Source organism: Ambystoma mexicanum, chromosome 14 (genome assembly GCF_040938575.1).
Source record: "Ambystoma mexicanum isolate Mex_15411 chromosome 14, UKY_AmexF1_1, whole genome shotgun sequence".
Classification (NCBI taxonomy): Eukaryota; Metazoa; Chordata; class Amphibia; order Caudata; family Ambystomatidae; genus Ambystoma; species Ambystoma mexicanum.
In genome coordinates, this window is record NC_090940.1 from 286,876,630 (window position 1) to 286,893,977 (window position 17,348).

At 48.1% G+C, this 17,348-nt stretch overlaps 1 protein-coding gene across 4 annotated transcripts in view; it reads left to right on the forward strand.

The window, feature by feature from the left end:
* The window catches only part of KLHDC2 (kelch domain containing 2), a 1,007,914-nt gene that overhangs the window by 568,716 nt on the left and 421,850 nt on the right, over positions 1–17,348 (forward strand). The window lies entirely within an intron of this gene.

Below are 17,348 nucleotides of genomic sequence, written 5' to 3' on the forward strand. Positions count from 1 at the left end.
TGTTTGTCATATGATGCGATTGGTTTCCGGCCAACATAATATACATACTATTCGTGGTTAGGATTGTTTCTGGACTAACAGTGTACCTGTTTCTCGGATGGCGATGCTCCTTGGGGGAGATGGTCTCTCAGGCCTGTGCAAAACTCCAACCTCTCTCCGTTCCTCGCTGTCTGGTCTCTTGCAGCTGTTCTTAATGTCTTTAGCGGACAGGACTTTGGCAGCAGTTCAGGAGGACGCCTGTATGCTGCTTCTGGGGCGGCTTTGGATCCCTCTTCTTCAGCGGCTCCAACCTCCTTAAGCTCCCCGCCTTCCTGGAAGTGATAAATGCTCTGCAGACTACTGTGCCCCCGCCTACTACGCTGTTTGCGTGGCTTGGCTCTGCCTCGAGGCTCCTCCGTGGAGGTTGACGTTTCTATGCAGTTTTACCTCGCTCGCCATCTGCATGGTTCTTTCACCTGGTGTCAGGGTCCTGTGACCATTCATGGAACGGGAGAGGATAATCCATTGGATCTGCTGGCAAGGATGGCAACAATTGCAAATCAGAAACCAAACCATCCACTTTCAAAGGGCCCTGTACATTATTGCCCTGTTCAATTCCCATATAGCCAGCAAACACTTGGGATTCTGTGTTAAAGGGAGCTGGAGTAATGATTCCTTATCCCATAAGGATGGGGGGGTCTCCCCAGTGTGATCCTGATTACCTTGTCCCTTTGGGGGTGGTAAGCATAGCATGCTCACCAGCCCAGTCCCAAAGGGGTTGGCTCCCCCTTGGGGAGAAGGGATGAATTCCCTGGATTTGTTACAAAACCTTTTCTTTTGCTGCCCGGCACATCTGTACTAGGATTGGGAGCAGCTATGTCTCAGGCTGAAATGGAGAATAAACACTCATGCTCTTCTGTAGCTAAATGTTGTACAGCAGGGACCTGATACTCCATAATAGAACAAGATACTTTAGCAAATAAGTGGCCCATGGAAACGCGAAGAATTTTTCTGGCTGTCAATTTGCCCTAATTATAAGAACAGGCTCGACTCACCTGGTTGTCTCATAACAAAGATGCTAATGCCAGGCTTGTTCAGTGGTTCCTAGCTATACAACATGTCAGTTTTCTATCCTACATTAAAATGGAACGAATGAGCAGAAAGCAAATGTTGCCGCTCTTCCTCACTCTATTTGGTTCCCCAAAAGAGATGAGAATGTTAAAGGAAACTCATGAAATGAGTCAACTCTTTCACTGTGTGTTGAGAAATCCTCTCAGCAGTCTCTGTTGGCAGTCATAAAGTCCATCCAACAGCATCGTCCGGAAAAAGAGGCGGGTCACCATTATCCTGCCTGTCACTATGCTGTAGACTATTAACTGTGTGATGATTAGGTATCCGTTACAAGAAGTGCTGGTGAGAATAGGCGAGAACCGAAGCAACCTGTGGTTCTTATTCGAGATAGGAAAGAAACCAGTGGCATAAGGCAGAGACCACAAGCAGCACCCGATGTGCGACATTGACACGGTGGAGGTCTAGTAAAATGAGTCCCCTCTGAGCAGTACTGGCTAGTGAGAACAAAGCTTCAAAGAGAAATGAGAACCACTGCCGCCCCACCCAGCATTTAAATGGGACGTTCTCTGACCTGAGGGTTTTCTGTGCAAGCAAAACCACTACGCCCACAAGGTGTGATGAGACAAGTCTTTTGGCACTAAGCATTAAAAGATGGGAACAAGATCACATAGCAAAAGATGTAAGAGCCATAGAGTAAAGCTGCCAAACAGGATAGACATTGAAGCTGTATAAACCTTGGGGAGAAGCTATACCCAAATGAACCATTTTGGGGGAAGCATGCATCCTACTTCAGGTTTCATGAGCAGACTGAAGAAAATGAGTGTCGAGAAACTGCTATATGTTATGGTGTTCCCAAAACAAAATGAAGGAAGCATACTGCTGCTCGATGGGGACACTGACTCAATGTTTCCCAGCATGCACTGAAGGAAGCACATGCAAGCAACCACAGCAACCTGGACGATTCACATGATCTTGTCACTTCTCTGCAGGGGGGAGCCCTTCCCTATGATGCTAAGGAGGTGAGCCCGCTAGGCGATATTCTCCCTAGGGGTGGCGGAAAGTGGGACCTCATAGGGAGAGACTCCCATCTTGGAGACAAGGACTCCCGATCTGTCAAGGAGCTCCGTAGACCCCTTTATGAGTAGTCACCAAGAATATCTGATGATCACTCCAGTCACTCCAAACCAGCTACTGCAATATCCCCAAGAAACCCCCACATCAGGCCCGTTGTACTGTGAAGAAGAAGGTGAAACCATACAGAGTTCAGTGGTTGGCAGCCAACCACACTGGGTCGAGGAAGATGTACCAAGGAGCCAGATGTCCTCAAGCGAAAGAAACAAAGTACTGTGTGTCTACACTAAGGATGACCCAGTGTTGTCTAATAAGAAGAGAAAAAGGAGCAGTGAAGTTTGTCACTGAAGCCTGGGAATGTGAAACTTGGTCTGAGGAAGAAGCCAGGAGATGCTGACCCATCCTGAGCAAAGAGGACACCGGAAAGCTGATGAAGGCACAGAGCTGAGCTCTGTGCCTGGGAAGAACTTGGAGGTGGTGGCGTGACCCAGAGATGGTGGACTGCGTCGTTGTTAAACTGTGCCGAGACTGTACCAGGAAGGTCTCAGCAGAGCCACGTAAAGAAGCAGCGAATGACTGAAGCAGTTGTGCCAGAAGGAGGAACCTGGCCCCACAGTAAGAACTATTGACGCCTAAATGATTTAAAAGCAGTAAGGGGAACAGCGGGAGAGCCGGGTGGTGGACCGGTCTGAAAAAGGGTGAAATTACCAATGGATTAATCGTACTCGTCCTAGTACAAGTAAGTATTGGAAAGAGAGGGAAGATAACCAAGAGACTAATCATACTCGTCCCTGTATCTCTGGATATTGGAAAGCGAGTAGAAATTGCCAAGGGACAAGTCAGACCCCTCCCAGTAAAGAGGAATATGTTAAACCAAGTAAGGAACACCACGAAAGCCATTTAACGTAATTACAGAAAAGTATACAGATGTATAAAGACACTGCAGGATTCCAAGAAGAAGCAGGAAGGAAAAAAATATTTGTGGAACAAGGGAACTATTTGTATAGAAAACTAGGGGAAGCCCAGGAGGAGGGGTAAAAACCTGCTTCAAGAATTAAAAAAACTCAGATGACATTACCAGAAGCCATCCCAAGATGGAACTGTTAAGGCTATAGATGCCTGTTCAGGAGAGTCATTCTCCTGGACCCCTCTTTTCTTGAATTTTTCTTAATTACTGGTGGGGACAGAATAGGATAGTTTTGGACAGAGGACGGACTGTTGATTTGGACATCCTCACTGACGACGAGCACCCTAATTTGTTTTGTGTTGGGTAGGGCAAACACCTTATTACTAGGGATAGATAGGCCTTTATGTATCAGTTGAATAAACAAACCGGCATAAATGCCACCAATTGGTCCGTCTCCTTTTTCTGGCCCACTGCGACACTAAACACAAGTTACCAGAAAGAACCTAAAATTAATATGGACTGTAACACTGCCTACTGGGAAAATTAGGTGCCCGTCCACTGCAGGAGCATTGGTGGGGAAGCCATTGCAGAGTTCAGATTTCCAACCCCAAATCACAGGGTCCACTATTAATTTTGTGTTGCATGCGAGTTCAGCCTCAGAGCAAGAACTAAGAAAGACCATTAGTGGCCAAACCAATATTTACTGGGAAATGAAGTACAATTCCCAGAACTAGTTGTCAAAGCCAAACCTGGCCATCTCCTTAGACAAACCAAAAATGGTTTACACTTCAGCACTGTCCTGTTTTTATTCTGACCGAGAATGCCACAAAGTGTAAAGGCCTGAAACGAGTGACAGTTGGAACTCCCCCAACCATATCTCCCCAACATGATGATTTGTATCTCTTATTGTGGCAACCAGCTCACATTAACATTTGACAAACAATGGAATGATCACATATAACCATACTTAGGTTAATTGCACACCTAGGATTGCAACAGAATGTCCCCAAATGCCGCTCCTTATGCTAGCTCATAATCCTTGTACATGGCTAGTTCATTGTGTACCCAAGCAGGACATTTTCCCATGTCAGAATCCCAGGGTTTGCTCATTTGATATTGTATTCCACTTTCAGGTGGGGAACATATTGATATTTTATTTCTATCGCGCTCATACACAAGTGTTTCAGGGCGCGACAAGGCAAGGGAGGGAAACAGGGGAGAACAAAACAGCGATCTTAACTAGGCCCAGTGACATTGAGAACGCGCATGTGCATGGGAGAGGGGGAGGGTAAAAGTGCATGAAAGGGGGAGAAGTGGGAAGTGTGAAGCAGAGGAGAAACAGATAAATAACAATAAATAATAAAGGCAACAAACAGTTTTAGTGCAGCCAGCAATTTGCAAGTGCTAGGTTTAAGGCAGCAAACAGGGTAGGTCTGATAAGTGCAGTAAGAAAAAGGGGGGGGCTGTATGGGTACAGATACAGACCCCAGTGCAGGGGTGGCAGGGTGAGCAGGTACCTGTGCCCGGAGGACAGAGAGTGGCCAGGTGCACGGTGCCAAGAGAGAACAGATCAGCAGGGGAGAGGGAGAGCGAAGGCAGAAGAAAAGAGGAAGGTCTTGAGGTGCTTCCGGAACCGGAGATGGTTCTCCTCAAGTTTTAGAGTGGCAGGGAGGCTGTTCCAGAGGGAGGCCTGAGCCGAAGACAGAGATCTACCCCCAGCTCATTTCTTTGAAAAACGAGTGACCCTGAGGGAGTTGGAGGTAGAAGAGCTCGAGAGGGGAGGTACTTGCGCAGGGATAGCTGAAGGTATTTTGGACCCAGAAAGCCTTGTGGGCAATGCAGAGGGTTTTAAATTTAATCCTTGTATCCACTGGGAGCCAATGGAGAGATTTCAGAGCTGGAGATACAATCCCAGGGCTTGAGGCCAAGGACAAGTCTCGCAGTCCTTGTTAGGCAGAAACCTGTGCAGTTCCCTTAGGGAACACTGCAAAAGATTTAGGACTACAGGTGTTAGCAGTAAACCCACTTGGTAGCAGTCTGTACCACCCAGATTTACCTGGTAGCTGTGGCTGAGCAGTCAGACTTCCCTCAAGAAGAGTTAGGCAGTATGCAAAGTATACACAATAGGCACTCGGATACAACAATACAAGCCAACACTGACCAGAGCTTTGGTATCAAAGTATATAATTATTTATTTAAAAACACACTGTTTGAAACACTCCAGCACTCTTATTGTAAAATATTCTAAACACAGTTACTATTGTAATATATACACCCCTTTTTCCTTATCAGATAAGTCACTGTAAAACACCACTTATTTTCATACAGAGGTGAGCGCTTAACTAGATGGCACTCCAATAAGTTTGTGAGAAAGGGAGGGAAAAAGACAGAATATGGAAAGGTACACCACTCTAAGATTCAGGAACACTGTTAGCAAGGCGGAAGAGCAAAAGTTACTGGTGAGCCAAAGTCCAAAGCCTGGGCCCACTCTTAGAGAGAGCAGAGCACAAATGCGCCCAAGATCACACAGTTACACTAGGCTTAGAAAGTCTTGCAGAGGGTTCAAAAAGAGTTTAGAGAGGCTTAGGAAAGTTTAGCCAGGGTGTCCCAGGCTAACTCAGGTTCGAAAGCCGGGGACTAAATCTACCCCGTACAGTCGGTAGCAAGGGAAGCCAGGCGGGACACGGTACCTTAAGTGGGAAGGATCCTCCAGCGGTGGCAGTTGTTCCTGGTAGTGGGTGCAAGTTGCGTCGTCGTCCAGGGGAAGAGAAGATCTCGACTTGGAGGAGAGATGAAGGTCGTTGCACTACCAGGGAAGAAACCAGCCGCGGAGTTTTCCGGTTAAAGGTGGTACCTTTGTTTCACGGCCGTGGTAAAACGTGATATCCCGGTTGCCGGGGTGCTTGGCACAGGCAAGGCGGCCATGAGGTACGTCGGGAAGGCGAAAAGACGGTGAAACTGGTTATCCCCACCAGTTAAAGGAAGAAGACTCTCCGGCGGGAGATCTCTGTCGTTGGGAAAAAGTGGTGAGACGGTCCAGCAGGGCTCCACCGGTGGTGGTGTCGTGGCAGGTCGGCTCAGCTTCTCCCTCGTCGGATTCTTAGGTCCTGTGGCGACTTCTCAAGTTCCAGTCCCCAAAGCCCTGCTTTTATGCAGAAAATCCCCATTCACTCAGCCTAGCTGTCACTCAAACATGCTAAGTAGAGAGCCGGCCGGCTCACCACTTGGGCCAATCAGGATGGAGTGCGACTTGAGTTGCCTAGGCAACTCAGTCCAGGGTGCCTAAATTCCCCTCCACCCCTACTAAGTACCCCAGACAGAGTGGCACCACTTTGGAGGGCTTCTGTGGAGAAGCCCGCCAAAAAGTGGAACAAAGGGCTCGACTTGGGTTGGAGTCACAGAAGAGAACACAAACGCCATTTTAGAATCAAGTTTTGGCAAAAAAATACCAACCGGAGAATTAATATTAATTAAATAACCCGGCGGTGTTCGAGGCTACTGTAAATAAATAAAGGTAGTAGCCTAAAACAATGGGAAATCCCATAGGAAAATATTTGCGGTTGAATATAAAAAGTAATATCCACTGCCACCAGCCAAAACTCGATCAGGGGGGACGGAGACGTGCCCCCTCGACTAACAGACCCCGGGGCAATTGAATTGCCCCAGCCAGTACGTCCACAATATGATGGTTTGTACTGGTTCTGTTCAGAATTTAAGACTAGTAAAGTCAATGGTGACTTTACATGCCCTGGGAGACAGTAGTCAGTCCCAGGGTATGGAGTCTATACTGGGGGGGTCACTATGACACCCCTGTGTTACTGCACTGAGGGTGCTGTGTAACACACATCACAAAAACACATGAAGCCCTATGGAGTAAAAGACCCCATAGCCCATTAAGCACATCTAGATTCAAAGAAACACACGCAAATCATGCCCAAGAGTGAGGGTAAAAGAGTCTCACTCTTAGCAGGAGAAAAAAATAAACCCCAAAAATCTAGCAAAGCTGCTGGGGGACTCGCTAGGTTAGGAAATTCAGCCTCAACTGAGAATTCTCCCTAACACTCGCCCCCCCCCCGACTAAGGGACAGGAGGATTTAATCCATTCTTGGATGAACCTCATACCTCTAGTCGATGACATACATCCTAGAGAGTCCATCAGCATTTCGATGGTGACATCCTGACCTGTGCTCAATGGTGAAATCAAACCCTTGCAGGCAGATTGACCATCTCAATAGCTTTGGATTTTCCCCTTCATTTGCATTAACCATCTCAAGGTTTGGTGGTCAGTCTGAATGACAAAAGTAGAACCATACAAGTATGGCCTAAACTTCTTCAGTGCCCACACAATAGCAAAGCATTCTCTTTCTATTGTTGCCCACCTTGTCTCAGGATACTTCAGCTTACGGCTGATGAAGCAGATGGGGTGCTCCCTACCCTTCTCATCCAGTTGGCTTAGAACTGCACCTATACCTATATTGGAAGCATCAGTTTGTACAATGAAAGTTTGGTGGTAGTCAGGAGCTCTCAATACTGGAGCTTGGTAAAGAGCTTTCTTCAGTTTTTCAAAGGCCTGATTGCACTCCTCATTCCATTTGACCTTCTTAGGGAATTTTGGAGAGGAGATTACATTCAGTGGAGAAGCTCTGGTCCCATAGTTCTCAATGAAATTCCTGTAATACCCAGTGAGGCCTAGGAAGGCTCTTGGGTTTGAGCAGTAGGTGTTGTCCAATTTTGCACAGCTTCAATCTTGCTGAGCAAAGGCCTTATTTCTCCACCTCCTACCTCATGCCCAAGGTAGACCACCTTACTTTGACCTATCTGGCATTTACTTGCCTTGATAGTCAAATTGGCCTGTCCAAGAGCCTGCAAAACATGTCCTAGGTGGTTCACATGTTCCTCCCAGGAGTGGCTGAAGACTGCAATGTCATCCAAGTATGCCATGCAGAAGTCCTCCATCCACGCTAGAACTTGGTTCACCATCCTTTGGAATGTAGCAGGTGCATTTTTTAATCCAAAAGGCATGACCTTAAACTGGTACAAGCCAGCTGGGGTGGAAAATGCAGTTTTCTCCTTGGCATGGTCTGTCAAGGCTATTTGCCAATAGCCTGACGTAAGGTCAAATGTGCTGAGGTACTTGGCTGCACCAAGTTTATCCACCAACTCATCTGTCCTTGGTAAAGGGTGGGCATCAGTCTTTGTGACTGCATTAAAGCTCTATAGTCCACACAGAATCTCAAGTCTTTGGATCCTGCCTTTGGCACTAACACAACTGGGCTAGACCATGGACTAGTAGAGGGTTTTATTACACCCAGATCAAGCATCTTCTTGACCCCCCCCCCTTGATATGGGTTCTCACATTTTCTGACATTCGGTATCCTCTGCTTTTGACTGGCAGACAGTCACCAGTGAGTATCTCGTGCTGTCCCGAAAGGGGTCAAGCCTGGTGAGAGTGAGAACAGGGAGGCAAACTGATTTAACATAGATTTGCACTCCTTTTGTTGCTCAGGTGTCAGAGCTGAAGAGAGATTGACTCCTTCAAAATTATTGATTCCATAGAAGCAAGGCTCCTACTTCAGGTCTGGAGACGTACGCTTTCAGTCGGTTGGTGTGGAAGACTCTAGGAGCTTCCCTGGGTCTGCCCAGATCCACCAGATAGTTGACCTCTCCAAGTTTTCCCACAACTTTGAAGGGTCCCATCCATTTGTCTTGCAAGGCCCTCTTCCTTGTTGGGAGAATAACGAGAACTAGCTGGTCTTTTGTGAACTCAACCATGTTAGCCTTTTGATCATGCCAATGCTTGACCAAAGCTTGTCCAGCTTTCAGGTTATCACTAGCTTCTGCCATCATGTGTGACATTCTCCTTCGGAGACCTATCACATAGTCAGTCACTCTGACTGGCTTGAGGGGAGGAGCACCTTCCAACCCCTCCTTAATCAGGGCCAATGGACCTCTGACCGGATGGCCATAGAGAAGTTCAAAGGGAGAATAACCTACTCCCTCCTGAGGGACTTCTCTATAAGCAAAAGAGAAGGCATGGCAGTAGAAGGTCCCACTTTCTTTTCAGAGGTTCCTCTAAAGCACCTATCATGCTCTTCATGGTTCTGTTAAACCTTTATACCATCCCATTGGTTTGGAGATGGTAAGCGGTTGAGAACTTGTAAGTAACTCCACAGGTTTTCCACATGGCTTTCGTGTAGTGGGACATAAAGTTTGACCCCCTGTCGGATATTACTTCCTTAGGAAACCCATCCCTGGTAAAAATACCAAGGAGGGCCTTAGCCACAGCCGGAGCTGTAACAGTCCTCATAGGAATTGCCTCAGGGTATCTAGTAGCATGGTCTACTACAACAAGGATGAACCTGTTGCCTGAGGAGGTAGGGGGATCAAGGGGACCAACAATGTCAATCCCTAACCTCTCGAATGGGACTCCCACAACTGGGAGAGGCACTAAGGGTGCCACATTCTTGGCACCAACCTTACCAGAAGTTTGGCAGGTATGGCAGCTCTTGCAAAACTTATCTACTTCTGCCCCCATTTTTGGCCAATAGAAGTAGAGTGAGAGCCGTTCCTTGGTCTTCTTGAAGCTCAAGTGACCAGCCAAAGGAATCTTGTGGGCTGAGTCAAGAACTGTTGTCTGTTTTCTTGAGGTACTACAAGGCGTTTGTAGTCTCCAGGTTCAGACTCAGTTGGTTCACTGCAGAAGAGGCCATCTTCCCAGTGCAACCTATACTTCCCAGGCTCTTGCCCATCAGCCTGAGCAGCTGCCTGTTGGCAGAGACCCTCCAGAGTTGGACATTTTCTTTGCCCCTTACGGAAAGCTGCCCTGCTGGGCCCACCTTCTGCCAGTAAAGACTGCAGCTCAGGATGGTCCTCAGGGTCTAGATCTCCAATAAGTTCTTGGCCTCCCACTAGCTGTTCTTTGGAGTCTAGTTCAACCATACAGGGTTGTACCTCCCTCTCAGCCTCAGCTGGAGGTGGAGTTACAGGTGTAACTGCTGGAAGCACTGGAGTGCTTGCTGCTGACTTTTTCCTAGGAGTCTTGGGTTGCCCCTTTGCTCCTGATCTGGTAGTTACTGCAGTGAGTTGCTCCAGTGGTAAAGGAGTGATCTCTGTCATCATCTCCTGAGATAACCCTCGCAGGGTTTTCTCTCTTGCAGGTTTTGTGAGCTCCTGTAACCTTTTACTAGGTGGTCTGGGGGTATGTGACACAACTCCAAGAGCTTTTAGGTCATTACCCAACAGAACCGTACCTGGCACTTCACATTGTACACTGACAGGTATTTTTACAGCCATGTCATTACACTGGATGAGAACTGGTAACTGGGGACACATCTGCACAGGCCCTCCAGCTAACTTGGTGAGGCATTTGGGTGCCTTAGCAACATCCTCTGCCTTGAAACATGATTCATCCACCACAGTTATGCTGGCCCCAGTGTCTCTAATGGCAGGAGTCTCCTGACCATTCACCTCGACACTGTCTTTATAATACTCTTTAGTATTATCTGGGATAGAATTATACACATCTAAATTCTGTTGTTCCCACAACCCCAAAGAGACTAAAGAAACACTGGCTGAGACACCAATGGGTTCATCAGCCAGCAGTAGAAAGTTTCCACTTGCCATGGGGACTTCCTCTTCTGGAGCGAAGGCTAAGGAGGCAAGTTGGATCCCTGAAGGTTTACCCTTGCATCTGGGATCTCCTTTCACATGGTCAGTAGAGCCACAAACAAAGCATTTACCAAATGCCTTCTGGAATGGAGGCTTGTTCTGACCTCCCTCTGGTTTGGCACCAGAGGAGATACTATTCTGCTGTGGTTTCCCTGGTGGCTTACCCTTCTGGTTTTGTTTGGGGCCCTCTTTGGAATTTGCAGTATTAGAATTCTCTTTGGAGTCCTTTTTAGGCTGTTTCCCCTCATCCTTTTTCTGAGTTACCCCAGAATCCTTGTGAGTGGCCCTGTTGGCAACCCACAAGTCAGCAGCCTTAGCTAGTTTTCGGGAATCTAATTCCTTTGAATCAGCCAAGTGCTGTCTGAGCTCAGGAGAGCAGGCATCATAAATTGACTCCAACATAAAAAGATTCTTCATACCTTCTTAAGTGTTCACTTTGTAACCCTTAATCCACCCCTCTACGTTTTTCAACCCTTCACTCACCCAGGTAGCCCAAGGGGTACCATCATGCTTTTTGAGGGTTCTTAAGGTACTTCTTAAGGTACTGGGAAGGAGTCTTCCCAAATCTAGCTATCAGAGCTAGTTTCACACATTCATACTCTTTCCTATCCTCCTCCCCCAACTCCATTACCACATCAGTTGCAACAGGGGGAAGCCTAGAGAACAACCAGGTGAGTAAGTCATTTCCTGTGATGTTCTGGATCCCATGATTATATTCAAACAGAGACAAACAATCCAACACATCCAACTTAGGCTCATACATACCAACCAATTCCTTAGGCATCCGGGGTCTTTTAGGACTGGAACTTCTAGAGGAGCCAGAAGAAGGAGAGAAGCATTTTCAACAGATAATTTCTTCATTTCTAGCTCATGCTTGAGCTCCATTTCCCTTAGCCTTAGTTCTTGATTCATTTCCTGATGTCTCTGTTCAGCCAGAGTATTCAGTCTCTTGAACTCTAGTTTAAGTTTCATTTTCTCTAATTCGAGATATTGAGGACTAAGTGTGGGACTTGGCAAAGGCCCAGTAGGTACAGCAGGTAGAGCAGACAGAGGCCTAGGGGGGACAGTCACAGCAGCCTCACCCTCCTCTTCTGACTCTTCCTCAAGATTATCAACATTTTGATCAATATCAATTTCTATACTGTTCTCTACATTTTCTGTCATGGTAGGTTCCTCAGAACCATCATCCAGACTTTGGTTAGCTAACAACCTTTCTATTAATTCCATTTTCTTGCCTTTAGTCAGGAGGTTATTATGCTTACATAATACTCTTAAACAATCAGCAGTTTTTGTAGCAAGGAACTCTTGACTATAAGTTTCCATAGTTGACACGTTAGAAAGATTACTTTTTCAGTGCTAAGCTTTGTGGTTAGTTGTACTAAGGTATCCTCGAGCACTCTAAAGTCTATACTCAATACAAATCCCACCGCTGTACACCAGTGTTAGGCAGAAACCTGTGCAGTTCCCTTAGGGAACACTGCAAAAGATTTAGGACTACAGGTGTTAGCAGTAAACCCACTTGGTAGCAGTCTGTACCACCCAGATTTACCTGGTAGCTGTGGTTGAGCAGTCAGACTTCCCTCAAGAAGAGTTAGGCAGTATGCAAAGTATACACAATAGGCACTCGGATACAACAATACAAGCCAACACTGACCAGAGCTTTGGTATCAAAGTGTATAATTATTTATTTAAAACACACTGTTTGAAACACTCCAGCACTCTTATTGTAAAATATACTAAACACAGTTACTATTGTAATATATACACCCCTTTTTCCTTATCAGATAAGTCACTGTAAAACACCACTTATTTTCATACAGAGGTGAGCGCTTAACTAGATGGCACTCCAATACGTTTGTGAGAAAGGGAGGGAAAAAAAAACAGAATATGGAAAGGTACACCACTCTAAGATTCAGGAACACTGTTAGCAAGGCGGAAGAGCAAAAGTTACTGGTGAGCCAAAGTCCAAAGGCTGGGCCCACTCTTAGAGAGAGCAGAGCACAAATGCGCCCAAGATCGCACAGTTACACTAGGCTTAGAAAGTCTTGCAGAGGGTTCAAAAAGAGTTTAGAGAGGCTTAGGAAAGTTTAGCCAGGGTGTCCCAGGCTAACCCAGGTTCGAAAGCCGGGGTCTAAATCTACCCCGTACAGTCGGCAGCAAGGGAAGCCAGGCGGGACACGGTACCTTAAGTGGGAAGGATCCTCCAGCGGTGGCGGTTGTTCCTGGTAGTGGGTGCAAGTTGCGTCGTCGTCCAGGGGAAGAGAAGATCTCGACTTGCGGGAGATATGAAGGTAGTTGCACTACCAGGGAAGAAACCAACTGCTGAGTTTTCCGGTTAAAGGTGGTACCTTTGTTTCGCGGTCGTGGTAAAACGTGGTATCCCGGTTGCCGGGGTGCTTGGCACAGGCAAGGCGGCCACGAGGTACGTCGGGAAGGAAAAAAGACGGTGAAACTGGTTATCCCCATCAGTTAAAGGAAGAAGACTCTCTGGCGGGAGCTCTCCTCTGTCGTTGGGAAAAAGTGGTGAGACGGTCCAGCAGGGCTCCACCGGTGGAGGTGTTGTGGCAGGTCGGCTCAGCTTCTCCCTCGTCGGATTCTTAGGTCCTGTGGCGACTTCTGAAGTTCCAGTCCCCAAAGCCCTGCTTTTATGCAGAAAACCCCCATTCACTCAGCCTAGCTGTCACTCAAACATGCTAAGTGGTGAGCCGGCCGGCGCACCACTTGGGCCAATCAGGATGGAGTGCGACTTGAGTTGCCTAGGCAACTCAGTCCAGGGTGCCTAAATTCCCCTCCACCCCTCCTAAGTACCTCAGACAAAGTGGCACCACTTTGGAGGGCTTCTGTGGAGAATGAGAATGAGATAACTTCACCACATACCCACCATCCCTTAGCTTTAGCATCTCTCCTAAAGCTTGAATGGGAAAGTTAAATAGTAAGGGATCTCCTATGCCTGTTATGTTGTTTGTGGTCACCTGGTCTTGCTAGACCACTGTTGTCTGACACTCGTCCCGTCCCTCGAGCTACTCCTGGTAACCTTCATCTTTACTGCTACTATTAATCTCTGGTTGTGCTTGTTAAGATGGGTTTCTAAACTCTGACCTGGTGAGCAGACGTTTAGGAGGCCACCCTTGGTTTAGTGAAACAGGGGAACCTTCTGGACAAGCCAGACCAATGTAGGTAGCTTGGCAGGCAGTCAAGACTAAGTCTCAGGAGGGGTGAGAGTGATCAGAAGCCCACAATGAGCACACACAGCAACAAACCACAAATTACTCGTAGACAAGTGTATATGAAAAGTATCTATACATTTATTGTCAGCCGGACCAAATAGAGACAAGTAACTTTTGCAATGAGAAAAGTTATCACACAAATTCTTAAACTATACAGCATATATACCTTTGGTATGTTTTTAATCACCAGGGGGCATAGAAGCTCGGGTGCCTGACCCGTGAAATACAGTTTTTGCTACAATTTTCTCAACCCAACTGCCATGATTCATATTCTTAAACCCGGGAGCACCTACGGACCAAATCTCAGCTCAAACCGGACCATCCATCTACCTTATCTCTCTTCCGTGGCCTCCTTCCCTCCCTCTGCAGTGAGCCTCTTCCCGCTCTCCTCTGTGCCGGCCACATTTGTGAAGGATTGGTTCGCAGCGCGTCCACTGCTGCTGGCCTAGGGGGGGACGTCGTGTGCCCTTGGAGCGGCCAAACTGTGGGCGCTTGCCACATCCAGAAAGGTTTTTTATCGCTGCATCAGCACCGGACTGTGAGAGGCGCTGTGCCCCTGACAAGGCCTTCTCTGCGGCTTCTCCTCTCTGCCCTGGACTGTCGTGACACGCTTTGGCTCCTGACTGCGGCCACAGTCCTGAGTATTGTGCATGGCACTGCCCCGGGAACCGAAGCAGCCGAGAACCACACTGCTGCGGTCAAGCCTGCCAAAGCGGCAACCTTACTATGGATGCCTGCCACACCCAGTAAGGTCAAATAATGCAGCATCAACGCTGGACTGAAAGAGGTGCAGTGCCCCTGACAAGGCCTCCTGCGGCTCCTCCCCTCTGCTCCGGACTGTTAGAAAACGCTTTGGCGCCTGACTGCTCCTACCGTCCTGAGTGTTGCACACAACACTGCCCTCGGAACTGAGGCAGCTGAGTGCCCCATATCAACTACCCCAACTACCATCAGGAGCTGCGTCTCCCTCCTACATCTTTCTGCCCCTCCCTCCTACATCTTGCTGCCCCGTCTCCCCGCCCCTGGGAACAGAGGCAACCGAGACCCCCGCGGCTGCGCCTGCCATTGCACCTACCACGCTGCCTCCACTACCACTGCAACTACCATCAGGAGCTGTACCTCCCTCCTACATCTTGCTGCTCCGACCCGCCACACAGCAGCGTAGCAGTCCACTGAATGACCCGCTGCCACACTGAGGTAGGATCCATCATCACTGCCACAGCCCCCACTCCTATACTGACTGGCGGGCCCCCTCAACAGTAGCCGCACTATGGGCGAGTTATATCGCCCTCCAACCTACAGACCTCCTGTGGACTGTCGCTCTGTCTAGTCATCTGCCTGTGGCCGCACCTGTCACTGCCACCACTATGACTACCATCAGAGCAGGGCCTCCCTCCTCCACCTTGCTATCTATCCCTGTCTCCTGCTCAACCCAGCACTGTTGCAAACCACCGAGTGACCTAGCCTGCTTGCGCCCTGCTGCAAAGGACTGCAACACTGCTTTCCCTCAGACAGTTCTCTCTGTGCTTATCCTACCGTCTGAAGTCCTCATTCCTCCTCACCTGAGCATCATCCCTCTACCTACCTCCTCTTGCTCATCCTCACTTCTCCGGACGCTCTGCTGCTGTTCTCCAAAGGTCCCTACCATCCTCACCAATTCACCACTGGACGCTCTGCCGCCGCAACCTTCATTCCACTGCCTTTACACCCACTCTGGATAAGGCTCTTGCTCCCCCCCACCCCCCCGCCTCTGCTGCTCACCTCACTTCGCTGGACGCTCTGCTGCTCTTCCTCCCCATGAATCTTGCTGATCTCACCAACTGCCCTTGATCGCTCCCCGCTGCTATTTCTAATTTAGGATCCTGCTGTTCTCCCCTCTCCGACGATCTGCTGCTGATCTCCAAAGGATCCAACCACTATCACCAATCCACCCTTGGACGCTCTGCTGCTGAAACCTACACTCCACTGCCTGGACTCCCACTTACCTGCTGTGACTCCCCATCCTTCATCTCTTAGTCCTTACCCTCTCCAGCCCTCTCCCCCTCCCCCCCCCCTCTATTGAACCTGCTACAGCTCCTGATACCTACTCCAATTGTGGACACTCTGCTGTGTGGCCACCAATACTTACTCTTATCCCCTTCTTGTCATGCACTCTATCTGTCTTTCCCTTCGTCAGCCTCCCTCCATCTCCCTGCTCCTCTACCTTCCGCTCATTCTCATGCCCACCCCCCTCTCATTCCTCCCCCCTGCCCACTCCTCCCCACTCGCACAATCCTTTCTCACTCTAATCCTATCCACCTCCCCACTGTCAATCCCTCCAGTATCATCAACATTGCCCTCTGGAATGCCCGATCCATTTGCAATAAAGCCACTGCAGCCCTTGATCTGTTCTTCCGACTCAACCTTCACTTCCTTTGTATCCCTGAGACTTGGATTATCCCCTTCAATTCCACTGTTCCTGCATCTCTCTCCATCCCCTCTTCCTCCTTCTCTCATGTTTCACGCCCCTCAGGTCGCAGAGGCGACGTCGGTCTCATTTTTCATCCTAAATGTCTTTTCTCATTCCCTACCTTCTTCTCCTTTGAATTTCTCTTCAAATCCTTCACTTACCCTTCCACGATCTCCTTCTTAATTATTTACAGACCTCGTGGCCCCCTCTCTTCCTTCTATGAAGACCTGGACCATCTTCTCTCTTTCATTTCTCCCTCCCCTATTCCTCTCTCTGTCCTCTGTGATTTCAACCTCCCTCTCTCAACCTCATCTCATTCTTCCCCTCTTCTCTCCTTACTCGACTTCTTCCTCCTATCTCCCCTTCCTACCACCCCACCCACTCCTCTGGCTCCACTCTTGATCTCATCTTTCTCTCATCTTACTCTTCCTCCCCCTATCGTCTCTTCCTAACTACCTCTCCGACCACGCCTTGCTCTCCTTCTCCTTTACTCCTTCCCCTCTTCATTGTCCTCCCCCTGCCCCTCCTTCTCCCGTCGCGATCTCCGCAACTTCAACCCTTCTCTCTTCCTTGACTCCTGCTCTTACTCCCTTCACCCTCTCCCTGATTTCTGGTATACAGGCAACGTTTCGAAAACATAGTTTCAAATTACAAGTTTTGAAAAAAATGCATTGAAAAAATGATTATTTTTGTAGGTAAAGGGTAAAGGTTTTTCTTTTTATTTATTTATTTTTTTTTTAACTAAAATGGGTATTAAGGGGTCAAAAAACAGGGTTTGGGGAGACGCCCCCATTAAAAAAATGATTTAAAAAAAATGTTTTCGACGTATTTTTGTACGAAACTTTGCCATTCGAAACTATCACTAGGAACCTGATTTCTCATCCCTCTCGGCCGATGACGCCCTCTCCTCACTGTCCTCCTCTATATGCTCCAGTCTTGACCAACTCTATCCTCTTAGTGCCTTCTCCCCCTCTCA